At 48.7% G+C, this 14,736-nt stretch overlaps 1 long non-coding RNA gene across 2 annotated transcripts in view; it reads right to left on the reverse strand.

Annotated features, from left to right (window-relative positions):
• LOC130122846 (uncharacterized) overlaps positions 1-14,346 on the reverse strand; it is an 87,721-nt gene extending 73,375 nt beyond the window's left edge. For both annotated transcript variants that reach the window (XR_008811270.1, XR_008811269.1), the window contains exon 1: positions 14,067-14,346. This is a non-coding gene — a long non-coding RNA (uncharacterized LOC130122846). The remainder of the gene's footprint in view (positions 1-14,066) is intronic.
• Between the last annotated feature and the right edge of the window lie 390 nt (positions 14,347-14,736).

Raw genomic sequence — 14,736 nt, forward strand, 5'->3', positions numbered from 1 at the left:
CAATCTACTCTACTCTACTCTACTCTACTCTACTCTACTCTAATCTAATTGAATCTAATCTAATCCACTCTAATCTAATCTAATCTAATCTCATATTGGCTGTGGTACTAAGGGGGGTGCAACCTCTTCTCACATCTTGTCTCAAGTGTGACAGTTTTTATTGTTAAATGTATGTTACACATCGGGGATTTCCACGTTTTATTACTACATGAACAGTAACCAACACGACCCGAAAACTTCACAAGTGGTGCTATACTGACCCCCCCCCCCCATACGATGACCCTTCCGTTTCAAATTCTTGACTTTTACTAGTAGTTGTATTACTTTTGCACGTGATGTCCTGTATTTTAATATGTATTTCTGTGTGAGTGCGCGAGAGAGAGTGCTGGAATCGCTGGAGGGGGTATTGAACACGGACGAATCGGGCACGTTGCTGAAGAGAAAAAGTTATTCCACCTGTCACTCACGTCATAGAAACTTCAATTCCCCATCCTTTCGTTTGTCATCACAACTCTCCACACACACACGTGATCAGAAGAACACACACCCCCATCTCACACAAGTCCTCTCTCTTTCTCTCATAATGCAACTCACCAACCTCTCATTGGTTGACCGCACACACACACACACACACACACACACACACACACACACACACACACACACACACACACACACACACACACACACACACACACACACACACACATAAACACACACACACACACACACACACACACACACAACTTTCCTTCGCTCGCCGCAGATACTCTTGCTATGATCCTAACACGAGCAGTCGGCCTCTTAAAACCAAGTGCGTGGGCTTGCTTGTGTCTGCGCGGGCTAAGACACATCCTCCGGTGACGTCATGAGTCGGCGTTGCTCTCAGGAACTTTACAAAATGTGACGTCATGCCTTACGGCCAATGTCCACTGGCTCCATCACATGCAGGTTACATCCGGGTTACATGTTTGGCTCACAGATGTGACGTCCACCAGCACCTCAACACAGGCACGAAAAAGCAGCATGCAGGGCTTTTTTAGCGGGTTTTTTGGGGTTGGGGGGGTGTTGCAGCCTTTTTGTACTTCAGTTAGATCGGTTCAAGATCAAAGACGTCTGTGTTAATGAACAGCGCTACAACCCTTTCTTCCATACATGGCTAGAGCCACAACTGAAGAGACAGAACACACACCCTAAGAACAAGGCCGCAGAGAAGCGGTGCCGAGGGGAAATAATAAGCAGTCATTTGTTCCAGCCACCTGGAATTTGGACTCAGAAGTTGATATTATCTTAATTGTCCTTAAGCAAAATGTCTTTGTAGTGAATTGCACGGCAGATAACATTCACGCGCGTTATTCCCTCCCCTCTTTTTTCTCCCCAATTGTATTCGGCCAACTGCCCCACTCTTCCGAGCAGTCCCGGTCGCTGCTCCACCCCCTCTGCCAATCCGGGGAGGGCTGCAGACTACCACATGCCTCCTCTGATACATGTGGAGTCGCCAGCCGCTTCTTTTCACCTGACAGTGAGGAGTTTCACCAGGGGGACATAGCGCGTGGGAGGATCACGCCATTCCCTCCAGTTCCCCCGAACAGGCGTCCCAACCGACCAGAGGAGGCGCTAGTGCAGCGACCACGACACATACCCACATCCAGCTTCCCGCCCGCAGACACGGCCAATTGTGTCTGTAGGAACGCCCGGCCAAGCCGGAGGTAACACGGGGATTCGAACCGGCGATCCCCGTGCTGGTAGGCAATGGAATAGACCGCTACGCTACCCGGACACCCCACAAGTGTATTTTGGAGCTTCAGTGATGCAGGCAAATCCAGGAAGGTGGACATATATTCTGCACAAAATGGCTCTGAGCTCATGTCACGCCATCGGTGGATGGCGGTCTTTATGGTCCCACACTTTCTTTCTCTTTCGGTATGATTCCACTTAGTATCTAGGGTATGCTTCTAAATGGGTCCTATTAATAGCATTCCTTTCCTGTGTGATTTCCATTTGCCTCTCCCAGCTGAGAACGAGTGTATGACACACTTCCTGACTCATCTGTGGAGACTCCCACACTGAGGCAGCATTTCTTAATGTCCCTCTCCATATCGCTCATCTCTCCACCTCCTCTCTTTATCGGCCATGTCCACTTCCTTTGAACACCAAAATTAGTTTCCCTTCATATTAATGTTCTCACCAGTTTAAGGCTTAAATCCATCCCGTCTCAGTCTTACTCACCCTGTCATCCGGTTTGAACAGACCGGGCCTCAGTCCACCCTTCTTTTTCATCTCTCCAAACTAATCTGCCCCCTTCACTTTAAAAAGAGGAAATCCACCCACCCAGCACATCTGGACCTATTTTGTTTTCCTTTAACCGGATGTGGGTCGTCCGGGATTTTGATAACTAACCACACATGGCCTCATAAATTCATCGCTCGCCATCCTGTATCATCTGCCCTTGGTATCCACGGTAACGGATACGCTCGCAAATAGAATCAGATGGAGATTTGAATGTGTTTTAACACCCAGGTGAGTTTACATATACAAGGCATCTGACTTGGTGGGTTGCCCACTTGAAATATGTTAAAACACAACATTAAGAGAAGTAAAAGTAACAAAGTTAAACAAGTAAGGGAGGTGAGGGGAGTAACGTGTGACTTCCATACGCACAGGGATACTGTTAAGCCACCGCTCTGGGAGGAGGAGGCCATTCTTGTGCCCGGTTGCTTTGATCAAACCTCATCAAAACGGTCCTGGCAGAGTAATAAAAAAGTCTCCTTGGCAAAATAAAACTGAATTATTACCGGTCTCAAGCTTTGTCTGGACCGCTTTTGGTCTTGGTCTCATCTTTACCACCACAAGTCTTGATCCAGTCAAGACTGTCTCAACAGAGACGGGACTTTTCTTCCTGAAAATGTACTGTCTAGTTTGTTCTTGAGCCCCCTCCACTTTTATTACCCCACCCTTCTCTCTTAAACTCTCATCCGATTCAGTCCCCTTCGCCTCCTTCCTTGCTGTTCCTATCTAGCCCCTACTACCTCCTTCTCCCTTTGTCCTTTCACTCCTTCCATCAGGATATCCAGCCTGGGGTGGGGGTCTTGTCTAAGTAGTGAGTCAGAAGTGGTGGAGGGGATGACTCAGGGTTCCGTCGGTCAAAACACCTTTAGTCTCCAGGTGGTAGACAGGACCCTCCATTGTGTTTGTGATTAGCCTGCCGGGGCATGTAGACTGGCGGGGGTGAGAGGAGCCACATTTTCCCTCAGAGCACCATGACAGGGACTCAGTGTGTGTGTGTGTGTGTGTGTGTGTGTGTGTGTGTGTGTGTGTGTGTGTGTGTGTGTGTGTGAGCGTGGGAGCTTGTGTGTGTGTGTGTGTGTGTGTGTGTGTGTGTGTGTGTGTGTGTGTGAGAGAGAGTGTGGGAGCTTGTGTGTGGGAGAGAGAAAAAGAATGACTAAGATACACGTCTTCATAATTGTATATGAGTGTATGCTTGGGTGGATTACCGAACGGGCCTACCAGGCCCAGGCCAAGGGGCCCAGGGGCCCCTAAGCCAGAGCCTCTGCATGAAGTTGCTGTGATTAACTTTGCATTTCTTGTCGCATAGTCAAAGCGCATGTCAATAACAGAGCCCCAAAAGTCCTACTGAAAAACTGATGGAATAGCCTAAACATTCACTTTAAAGATTTTAATTTTAATTTTTTCTGGTGGTGTATCACTTGACTGTACGCGTCTTTAAATATGTTTTAGTGTTAGGCCTGAACTGGGACAAGTGAGATTCCTTACATGAACATAACAAGTATTTTGAATGGTTTCCAGGGGCCTGCATCTTGCACAAATCATATATTATTGTTCCGCTAGAACAACCGCCGTCCACCTCCTGTAAATACTGCAGCGCGTCGGCGGCGGTCACGCTGCTTCTGAAACGGCGTCTGTAAGCGGGCATGTTGGAAATAATCAAAAATCAAATTTGGGCTGTTTCTCTGCACTGGAGAAGGCCAGTGTTTTTATTCTAGGACAGCGAAATGAAGCTCGCGAAGGAAACGACGCGACCAAAACACGTCATAAATACTGACGCGTTGCGGTGAAACACAATTGAGGCTAGCTTCGCCAGGGGCTGCTGCTCCTTTAAGGCAGACGTTCAGCGTGCTGACGTAGGCACTGCTTAGAGTTTCCGGGGTGGAGCCATGTTTTCAGCAGCCTCGCGGTTTGCTGGTTGCCACGGGAGATTGTGCTGTGTCGGTGTCGTTTTGTGTGGCGAGTAAACGGAACTGACTCCACTCGATCTCTCCGTCTCCTCATTCCCGCACTCCCACAACGCCATGCGTACTGACACGTCATAAATACTGACATGACGCGCACGATCACGCGCAAATTGCGAACGGTCAATTTGACGGTCAAGTAGATCTTATCATAACTTCTTTCTTTTTTTCTTTCTTTCTTTCTTTTTTTGTAATTGGCCTAAATCCCGTTTTAATACAAATAAATGCAATTTCATGAGAATTCATGGAGCAACAGGTCTGTATCCCCCCCCCCCCCCCCACACAACGTTATTCTACTACTAATATTACTTTCGGCTGCTCCCGTTAGGGGTCGCCACAGCGGATCATCCGTTTCCATCTCTTCCTGTCTTCTGCATCTTCCTCTGTCACACCAGCCACCTGCATGTCCTCCCTCACCACATCCATAAACCTCCTCTTTGGCCTTCCTCTTTCCCTCTTCCCTGGCAGCTATTAAACGTTAAATTAAAATCCAAAGTCGTTCTTGTGTTGCCTTTATCGTCATTTTTCAAGAAAAGGAAGCTTGTGTGGGCTACACATGTCCGTTCCCGTTAGATTAATGAGTATAGTCGATAGGCGCCCGGGTAGCGTAGCGGTCTAGTCCGTTACCTACCGACACGGGGATCACTGGTTCGAATCCCCGTTTTACCTCCGGCTTGGTCGGGCGTCCCTACAGACACAATTGGCTGTGTCTGAGAGTGGGAAGCCGGATTTGGGTTTGTGTCCTGGTCGCTGCACTAGCGCCTCCTCTGGTCGGTCGTAGCACCTGTTTGGGGGGGGGGGGATAGTTTGATCCTCCCAAGCGCTACGTCCCCCTGGCGAAACGCCTCACTGTCAGGTAAAAACAAGGGCTGGCGACTCCACATGTATGGGAGCAGGCATGTGGTAGTCTGCAGTCCTCCCGCATCAGCAGAGGGGGTGGAGCAGCGACTGGGACTGCTCGGAAGAGTGGGGTAATTGGCCGGATACTATTGGGGAGAAAAGGGCGGAATACATTTTTTTTAAAACAACAAAAAAACTGGTCGCTAGAGGGCGCTATTAGAGTTTGTGAAGTGGAGACAGGTCATACGTGAGGTCACGATAAGGTCAATCTGTGCATGATCTTGACGACTGCGCATGCGTATGCAAAACGGAGCGCCTGCTTCATCTAGATGGCGGCTTCGACGACAAACTACTACAGCTCTGATCATTTCTGAAGCCTGGAGATGACCATTTCCGACTCAGTAGTTGTGAAGGGGAGTGGTAATTCCCTCTCCTGTCCAGGATTAAAATGAGGGGTACATACCCAGGGGGCCCAGTGTCTCATAAGCCGTCTATGAGTGCATGACAGAAGGTACTCATGCATGTTCACTGAGTTGCATGCACATGCAGGTGCATTCTGGTGTTTGAGTATCAATGAAAGAGGAAGTGAGTGTGTGAGTCTGCATATTGTATTTCTGTGCTGTATGGTAGACTGTGTGGTCTGTTACTGTGTGTGTGTGCGTGGGTGGGTGGGTGGGTGGCTGCTGTCATGTGAGAATGTATGTATGTGGTCATTCACTATGATTCATGTTTGACTATATGAGCCAAGCTCCCCACGGCTGACTCTTGGCAGGTGGTCCTGATAGCGGCCAGTAAATTTCCAGGGTTTCATGGGGGAGATGAAACCACCTAAAGGAGACTGGCTTCAGCCTTTTCCAACCCCAGCTTGCACATGGTGAAGGGGAGCGTGCAGCACGGCGTCAGGGCGGTCGATGTTCACAACAACGGTAAACGTAATGTAATCCTGCTGACAGGCACAAGAAAGTTTACAACACAACACAACACAATCATAAAATACATTAAGAGACATTTTCCGTTTTCACACACACACACACACACACACACACACACACACACACACACACACACACACACACACACACACAATTCCTCCTACTGTCAGATAGTGACAGGTTAAGTGACGGGTGTGCACAGTCAAGACACACACATCTCTTCTTCTTCTTATAAGCTTTCAAGGCCACACACGCATAAACACAATTACACGGGTAGATGGGTGTGTTCACACGCAATCTCTTGTTTCTCAGACAAAGAAAAAAAACCCACTCTCATTCTTGCTATTGTGCACACACAAATCAGATATGTGGACAGCTAAAAAGAAAACACACACACACACACACACACAGCTGCACCAATTCATTAGGCTAATCCAACTGGAATGTGTGTGTGTGTGTGTGTGTGTGTGTGTGTGTGTGTGTGTGTGTGTGTGTGTGTGTGTCTGAACCAAACCCTAACGGTTTCTCACTGCCCCCCCCCCCTATTGTCTGGGATATGCCTATCAATATGGCCAGCTGACACCGATCAATACTTCACACATCCCGCTGGGCCAGGCCTTCAGACAAGGCTCATTCACCTTCTGTAAGTGACAGATGCTGAAAAGGTTCTCTGCTGGCCTCCTTTAGGGGTCCCATGGGGTCAGAAACACAAGGCACTCAGATTCCAAAACATACACAACATAGAAATGTGGCAGCTCAGCTGACCAGGTTTTGTGGACATGCTGCCTCCCTCAAATACACACCGTTGACTACAGGCCTGGTGACTGAATGCGTAGTACTTTTTGCAGAAATACATGTTTTCTTTTTTTCAGAGGAGGCGCTAGTGCAGCAACCAGGACACATACCCACATCCGGCTTCCCACCCGCAGGCACAGCCAATTGGGTCTGTAGGGACGCCCCACCAAGCCGGAGGCAACACCCAGATTCGAACCAATGTTTCCCGTGTTGATGTGCAAGAGAACAGACTGCTGTGCTACCCGGATGCTGAAAATAGTGTTTTCTGTGTGTTCATCCACAGCAGCGGTACAGCCAGTTCTTGGGGACTCCCAGTACTACTAATTCTCTGCTCTTCCAGGTGATTAATACTGATCTGATCTATTGTGCAGATCAGAAAGCTGAAATAGCTGGAACAAGTGGTGAACGCAACAAACAACCAGGCAGAATAATAATTTAAAAACAAACAAACAAACCAGCAGTTCTGGGGGTCCCTGAGGACCAGATTGAGAACTACAGGTCTGCAGCTCACGGTGGTTGGGAGTTCCTACAGATACTACCATACAATTTTACCATTTTTTTTTTAAGAACAGAGCGGATGAGTACTTAACTGACAGGTAGGAAAACGGTCAAAATCAAAGTATTGGAAAAGGCTAAATGCATTTGGCATGAGACTGGTTTTATTCTCACCCATGGGAATGACTGCATTCTTGGTCAAATCCCAACAATGTGGAAAATAAGGATTTACTGTTGGCTCAAAGTGAGGAAATATAACATCCTCGATGGCAGGCATCACACTTCCCTCTAGTGGACAAAGGCGGTAGTACATCCTATCAAAGGCAAATGCAGGTACAACAGTGTAAAAAAAAAATCTAATCCTACTATGATAAATCCGTGACTCTATCCAAAATCAGATAACGAAAAGATGCATTTGAGAGAGGCGGATGTCTGGCTGGTCGCTACTTTATGTAGCATGACCAATTGGATGAAGATGGGGAAAGTGAACAGCAAACAGGTCCTATTTAACTACCCGCTGCGGCGCAACTCCTGGCAGCGAATTAAAAATGTGCAGCTTCTTGAAGACCAACAGCACTGGCCAGGCCTGTGGATTATACCAGATAGCTGCCAGTAGCAACGAGAGGAAAACTGTAGTAAAAAAAACAAAAAAAAAAACAAAACAAAAAAAAGTGAAGTATTCAAAACCCTTGTGCTTATCTCATGTACAATGCAGTGTGGGCCCCGACAACAACGGTCATGACTGCATATGTCCACTAAGCAGCGCCATAACATAGTACATTGGACGTGGTCGTTTCAAGTGCTCTCAGTCAACATGCTGCTAGGGGGTTAGTGCACGCATTAAAATGTTCAACTCTTAATTTAATTTGAATCAAAAGTTGGGTTTTTTTTTCAAATATATCTGAAACTTATACCTTCAAACCCCTTGTTTGTTACCTTCCACATCTGTAAAATGGGATATCTGACTTTTCCATTTTTTACAATTCTCTAGTAACCCAAAACAAGACCGTGAGACCTTAGATGCACACTTACATCTCCCAGTGTTTTCTCAGCATTGCCCCTTGCACAGCTTACTACTGTTTGCCTGAAGTGCTGGAGAGTACAACTGAAGCAACTGCAGCACGCTGCACCCCGTGCAAGCCACTCGTGTCTCAGAGAGCCGGTTAGAAAATCACAAATGCACATGTGCAAATTAACTTGAAGTAAAATCTTTTGGGGGGGGGAAAAAACCCCATTTTGCATTCAGACACCAGGCTGGTAATTTAATTTGCAAACGTTCAGGTGAAAACCTACTTTACTCCTTTTTCTCAACCCAAGTTTCAGGCCCGCCATTACCACTTCCTCTGCCGTGAAGCCTCTAAGTGCAGAGTTTTACTGGAAACCAGTTGCTGTGACTAAAAACACCCCACTGGTGGAGTGCAGTGCGTTGACTGGTAGACGTTAGTATCTGTCACTGGTAACCAAAACGTTGCACAAGTTGAAACAGTTAACCCCTAACTGGCTTCCACACACCTCTTTTAACATCCTCTTATTCTGACGCTTGCAACTAGTGGCTTTGACTGAAACAGGCACAATCAAACACACACACACACAAGCCTTTGTACTGTACACTACTGGGATAATTTGTACAATGTGTGCAACATGTTGTGAGAACAGTCATGTGCAACAGGGCTGGTCAAACAAACAGGATGTCTCCTCCTACACGTCTAAACAGCGCTGGGATGAACTCGGTACAATGAATGAATTCAGGTGAAGGAATGCGGATATACTTTCTGTTCTGCTGCAGAGCTCGTAACAGTGGACCCAATGGTGTCCGTTATCTTTACCAGCTTTGCATGCTGGTGTGTTAGGATACGAAAAATTGACATTGAATCTGTTCCTTATTCCATTTAATGAACAACATGCTGTACTTAAAGCCATCTGGTAGTGTTATTTAAGCCATCCTGGGCAGCATCACAGAGTCAGAGCAGACCCAGCCTGCTCCCCTGGCCTGCTCCCCTGGCCTGCTCCCCTGGCCTGCTCCCCTGGCCTGCTCCCAGCCTGCGCAAACCTTACAGGTTACACATACACCTGCAGCGAGCTGTGGTTGCGTGTTATCTGCGTTAGCTTAGTGCTAGCTAGGCTGCACCAGGATAGCTTAGCATAGAGTCATTCAGACGAAGTCAATAGTGGGATTTCGCACCTATATTTGCCACCATACAATGCCTGGTTACGACGGCACTATGAACTTTCAACATATATGTAGACTGATACACAGCTGTACACGAACCGAGCTGTTACTAAGGAGAGACAAGTTACCGCTGTACAATAGACAGGTAGACCGAGAGGGACGCTGGCTCCAGATATGAGTCGCAGTATATACGTGAAGCGCCACCCCGTGACCAAATATCGTACTACAACCAAAATACTGTCCCAAAACACAGTAGGTGTATGTCTAACTGTTACACACTTGACAAAGGACGTGGATTTTCTATCCCCCCCGTTTTCTCCCCAATTATATCCGGCCAATTCCGAGCTGTCCCGGTCGCTGCTCCCCCCCGCCGATCCAGGGAGGGCTGCAGACTACCACATGCGGAGTCGCCAGCCGCTTCTTTTCACCTGACAGTGAGGAGTTTCACCAGGGGGGACGTAGCGCGTGGGAGGATCACGCTATTCCTCCTAGCCCCCCCCCCGAACAGGCGCCCCGACCGACCAGAGGAGGCGCTAGTGCGGCGACAAGGACACATACCCACATCCGCCTGTAGGAACGCCCGACCAAGCCGGAGGTAACACGGGGATTCGAACCAAGATCCCCGTGTTGGCAGGCAACGGAACAGACAGCTATGCTACCCGGACGCCCCAAGTACGTGGATTTGTAACAAAATTAACCACTTGGGGTGGGGCGGGGCGGGGCGGGGGGGGGTGGAATCTAGCAAAAGAAGGCCACCCTGGTCAGAAACACGAGGAACTAATTGAGAGGGCACGGCATCATCACCATCGGGGCTCTGCAGCAGCTCGGTGAAGGGACTGGGTATAAAGGGATCAAACACAGCCACCGGTCCGCTGACGCAGTGAAACACACGACAGTGATGAGACAAATGCTGGTGTGTTTGTCGCTGACAGAGAGCTCACCACACAGCAGTCAAAAAAGATGTGGCGATAGAGACTGGATGTTCCTGTGTTTAATCATTAATCTCCTTATCACCCTTTCACTTTCCTTTTAACGAAACATGATGGGTGAAAAGTCTCAGTCGACTGCGGGAAAATGGACCTTGCTCAACCCAGCGTCATGTGTAAAGCTTAAAACGGTCCACAGAAGAGGAACTGGGATGTCTGTTCTCCCTTGCTACACTGTATGTATGTAATGACTGTGTGCGTGTGCGTGTGCGTGTCGGTGTGTAAGAGAGTGAATGTGTGTTAACGCCACCCTGTCTCGTCCTCGGCAACGCTCTCTCTCCTAAAACGCACTCAGATAACCCGCATCCTGACTCTAACGAGACCTGAAGAACCTCGCCCACCAATCTGTTACTATGGCGACGCCCAACCATCACACACCAGATGCCGACCAGTCAATAGCCAGCAGCTCTCCTCTGCCTCTGCATCAAAGAGGCCATTGAGATAGTCCACCTGCAAAGGCTGCGACAAGCCACCCCTCTGTCCTCGGTGTATAAGTAGCACATGTGTAAAGCACATGTAAATATAAGTGTGTGTGTGTGTGTGTGTGTGTGTGTGTGTGTGTAGGACAGAGTATAAAAAAGAGATGTAAATACTTTCTATTCATTTTTTTTCCTCTGTGAAAAGCAGACTCGTCATTTGAATGACCCACCAGTGGTTTGCATATCTCTGTCTCTCTATCTCTCTGTCTCTCTCCCCTACATCTCTCTCTCTCCCACGTATCCCCCCCCAACACTAGTGATAAGACAGACAATATCTACTGATGATGGATAATGTCTGTTCCTGCTGGCAACAGGAAAAAGTAAATGTGAAAACACTAACGGAGGAGCACAGAGGTACCAAACCATCCTTGTTTAAGCAAGCACCCACGTCTCCCTCCCCTCAGCTCTGCCTCCGTGTACACGTACTTCCCCCGCATCCACCTATATAGTCGATGGTGCAACACGGTGGAACCAACAAACATCCACTTCCTGGTGTGAATTTGGATCTATTACCGTGCTGACTCACAATGCAAAGACTGTATGCAGTATTCAGACCTGAGGGTATTACATAGTCATTATGGAAGTACGGGTATGAGGCTGAATAACCTCTTTAGGTATTTCGGCCTCTATACAATGGCTGGCCGTGCCTGTCCATGCATGTTGACATTTGTACTCGTAATCGTGGTAGGAGGAAACCGGTGTGCCTGTCACCTACTGTCCCCAAACCGAGATGTAATTGATCCATCTGTTAGTACACCTGGTGTACATAAGTGGTTACCTTAACATCTCTGTAATTGTCTCCTGATGATGGTTTTGGATTAAAACTAAAAAGAAAAAAAACAGTTAGAGAACGGATCATGTCTCCGTCTTTATTTGGAATAACTCCTCTTTTATAATATCTAAAACCCCACTATGACTCCTTCTACTGTACACGCCGCTGTGCAGGAACAGCTGCGAAGCCTTTGGTATTCTGGTCTATTTTCCACATCATGACTAGCTGGTGAGCCACACCGGCTAATCCCTTTCAACGTGGACATACGAAGATGTCACATGTTTTCGTTAACTGTGAAAAAGTGTGGGCTATATTCGTCTCGGCTGCATCGACTGCCTGGTTTCATTATCACCTTTAGTCAGGCTCTCTAGCCACATGCCTATCTGCATGCTGCGGCTGCGAGAACGAGACAGCTTTTTCCACGGGGATTACACAGGTTTCATCTGATCCGGTCTGCTTCAACATCTGCTTTAAAGTGGCGTGCGTGCATGACGTATGTGTGCATGAGGCCAATTAGACTGCTTGACCAGAAGTCCTCTTTTTATTATTGTGAGGAATTAATAGCTAAAACTGCATGAACCAGTCACATGGCCTGTGCGTCATCACCCCTCAACGATGGCTGGAATTCGTTGTGCCACATCGTCTTGTGATGCCATTTGGCATCCCGCATCCAGTCACTACTCTATTTAGAGGCAACGCCGGGGATGCAAAACTGGTGCGAACGAAAAGAGGAAGGGGCCGCTTCTGCTGACCTTAGTAAACTGGAAAGAGGAATATGAAAATGCCTGTTCTGTTCAGCTTCCTCTTCCTCGAACACGCGCACACGCAGCTGACCTGTAGAGCCAAGGTTACTAAAATGGACTACACAGACGCACTCCCCCAACATTGCTCGCATACTTTCCAACTCTCTCTCTCTGCCTTTCACACGCGCGCACACACACGCTCGCGCACACGTATACCTCCTCCCTCTGCCTGAAACATGCACAACCACATTCAGTCCATCCGGGTTTAGACCGCCAAATAGTTCTTAATCTCCAGCCACATGAATGGAGAAAAGAGGGACAGGAAAACCCCACGCTATTCAGTATGAAACACGCATGCGCGCCCACGCACGAACACAGAAGATGAGCAGAGGACGGTCTTAAACTCGCGCGCTCGTGACACCTTCCCGGAGTCAGGAAAGGACAGGGAGGTGATGGGCAGTCGCGGCCCTGCCGGGGGGGGAAACGGAGGGACGAGAGGGTGAAACAAGCAGCGGGCCGCGCTGCTCTGTGAGCGGAGCAAGCCAAACGAATGAATGAAAGGAAAAACGAAACCTAGCCGTGAAAATACTTGCCACGTTGTAGGCGGCGGCTTTGAGTCGTGTGTGGATGTAAGGGAAGGTGTAGAGCTACACTTCTAACAAGCAGGAACCCCCCCCCCCACCCACCACCACCACCACCCCAAAATAAAATAAAGCTGCATCTGCGTTCAGGAGTTTCTAGGTTACAGACTGCTGCATTAGATTCTAGATCGTTCTCTTGGGTCAGATGTGGAAGTCACCTTATGAACAATCATTAAACTGGAGCGACGCCCAGTCTCAGTTGCAGGCTTTTCTCAGGACCTGCCACTCGCCAGGCCTCGTGAGGACAAACGACAGAGCGAGAAACAGATGACGGGATGAGTCACGAGTCGGGAGTTGATGTCTAATGTGTGTAAAGGCCCATCAATTAGTCCGCTTCGGTGCACGCTGCCTCACGCCGGATGCAACGACAGCGAAATTGGCGGCGATAAAGTGTAGCTATACACACACACACACACACACACACACACACACACACACACACACACACACACACACACACACACACACACATCTGTCAGTCAAGTCATTCACAAACGCTGTATTTTTTGAACTGCAAGTAGGAAGAGGAAGACGAGGCTACTATCTCTGGCTGACATCGCTTACTTCCTTTTATCTCCTCGCAAACCGCCCAGTGAGCCCAGGCGCGCTCCGCACTGCTCTCCAAACTCCCCCCTACGCCTCGCCATCCTAAAGGCGCCCCCTCTCCGCCCGTCTCAAACACGGACGGCGCCCCCACCTAACTCATACCACCGTTACTGGAGTCACGAAGATAAAAAGGAAAAAACACAACAAACAGAACAAAAGCTTGGCGCTCGCCAAGTGCATACAAATAAGCCCAGTGAAAGCACACTGTCAGCAAAGCAGCAGTGTCATTCACTGCACGCGCTTCCTCAATTTGACCCCGCGAGGAGAGGGTGCCTTTAGTGAACTTTTGAGAACACACCGACTTTACCAACATGTTTCAAGTTCATTCACAAATCAAGTAAGGATGCACGGACTTACCCTGCTGCAGGCTTGGCGGAGGCGCAAACTTCACGTCTCTCTTTTTTCTTTCTTTTCTTTTCTTTTGGTTAAACTCCACCAGTGTTTCACAGGCGCACTCTGCAGCGGCCACGCCGCGCACTTCTAACACCGCTGCTGCGCACTTCGGCAAGTCGCTGTGCAGGGATTCAGACCTGTAGGACGCATGTTCTGCGCTCTGAACTCCGGCGACTGTTCCCTCTGGGCGCCGCTGACACCGCGGCTGTGAGAGCGAGTGTGTGTCTCTGTGTGTGTGTGTGAGTGTGTGTGTGTGTGTGTGTGTGTGTGTCTGTCTGTCAGAGACTTTGTTGTACTCTTCTTCTGAACTTCTGGTCACACCCACCACGCCGTCAACTCGACATTCGTCGCCGCACCAAGTTGAGGGGCCGCCAACAGGGACCCCCCCCCCTCCGTCCTCCTGGGTGACAGCTGTGACACCAGGAGACACGCTGACGTGACTCATCACCCCTTGTTGTTATACAAACGAGTTTGCGCTTAAACGCCAATCTGACTTGGCGGGTTGCTCATGCTGACATGAAACTGGCTTGTTCACCGGACGCGGGATGTTGTGTGTGTGTGTGTGTGTGTGTGTGTGTGTGTGTGTGTGTGTGTGTGTGTGTGTGTGTGTGTGTGTTTTGTTTTTTTGTTTTTT

The sequence above is a fragment of the Lampris incognitus genome, chromosome 13 (genome assembly GCF_029633865.1).
Source record: "Lampris incognitus isolate fLamInc1 chromosome 13, fLamInc1.hap2, whole genome shotgun sequence".
Taxonomy (NCBI): domain Eukaryota; kingdom Metazoa; phylum Chordata; class Actinopteri; order Lampriformes; family Lampridae; genus Lampris; species Lampris incognitus.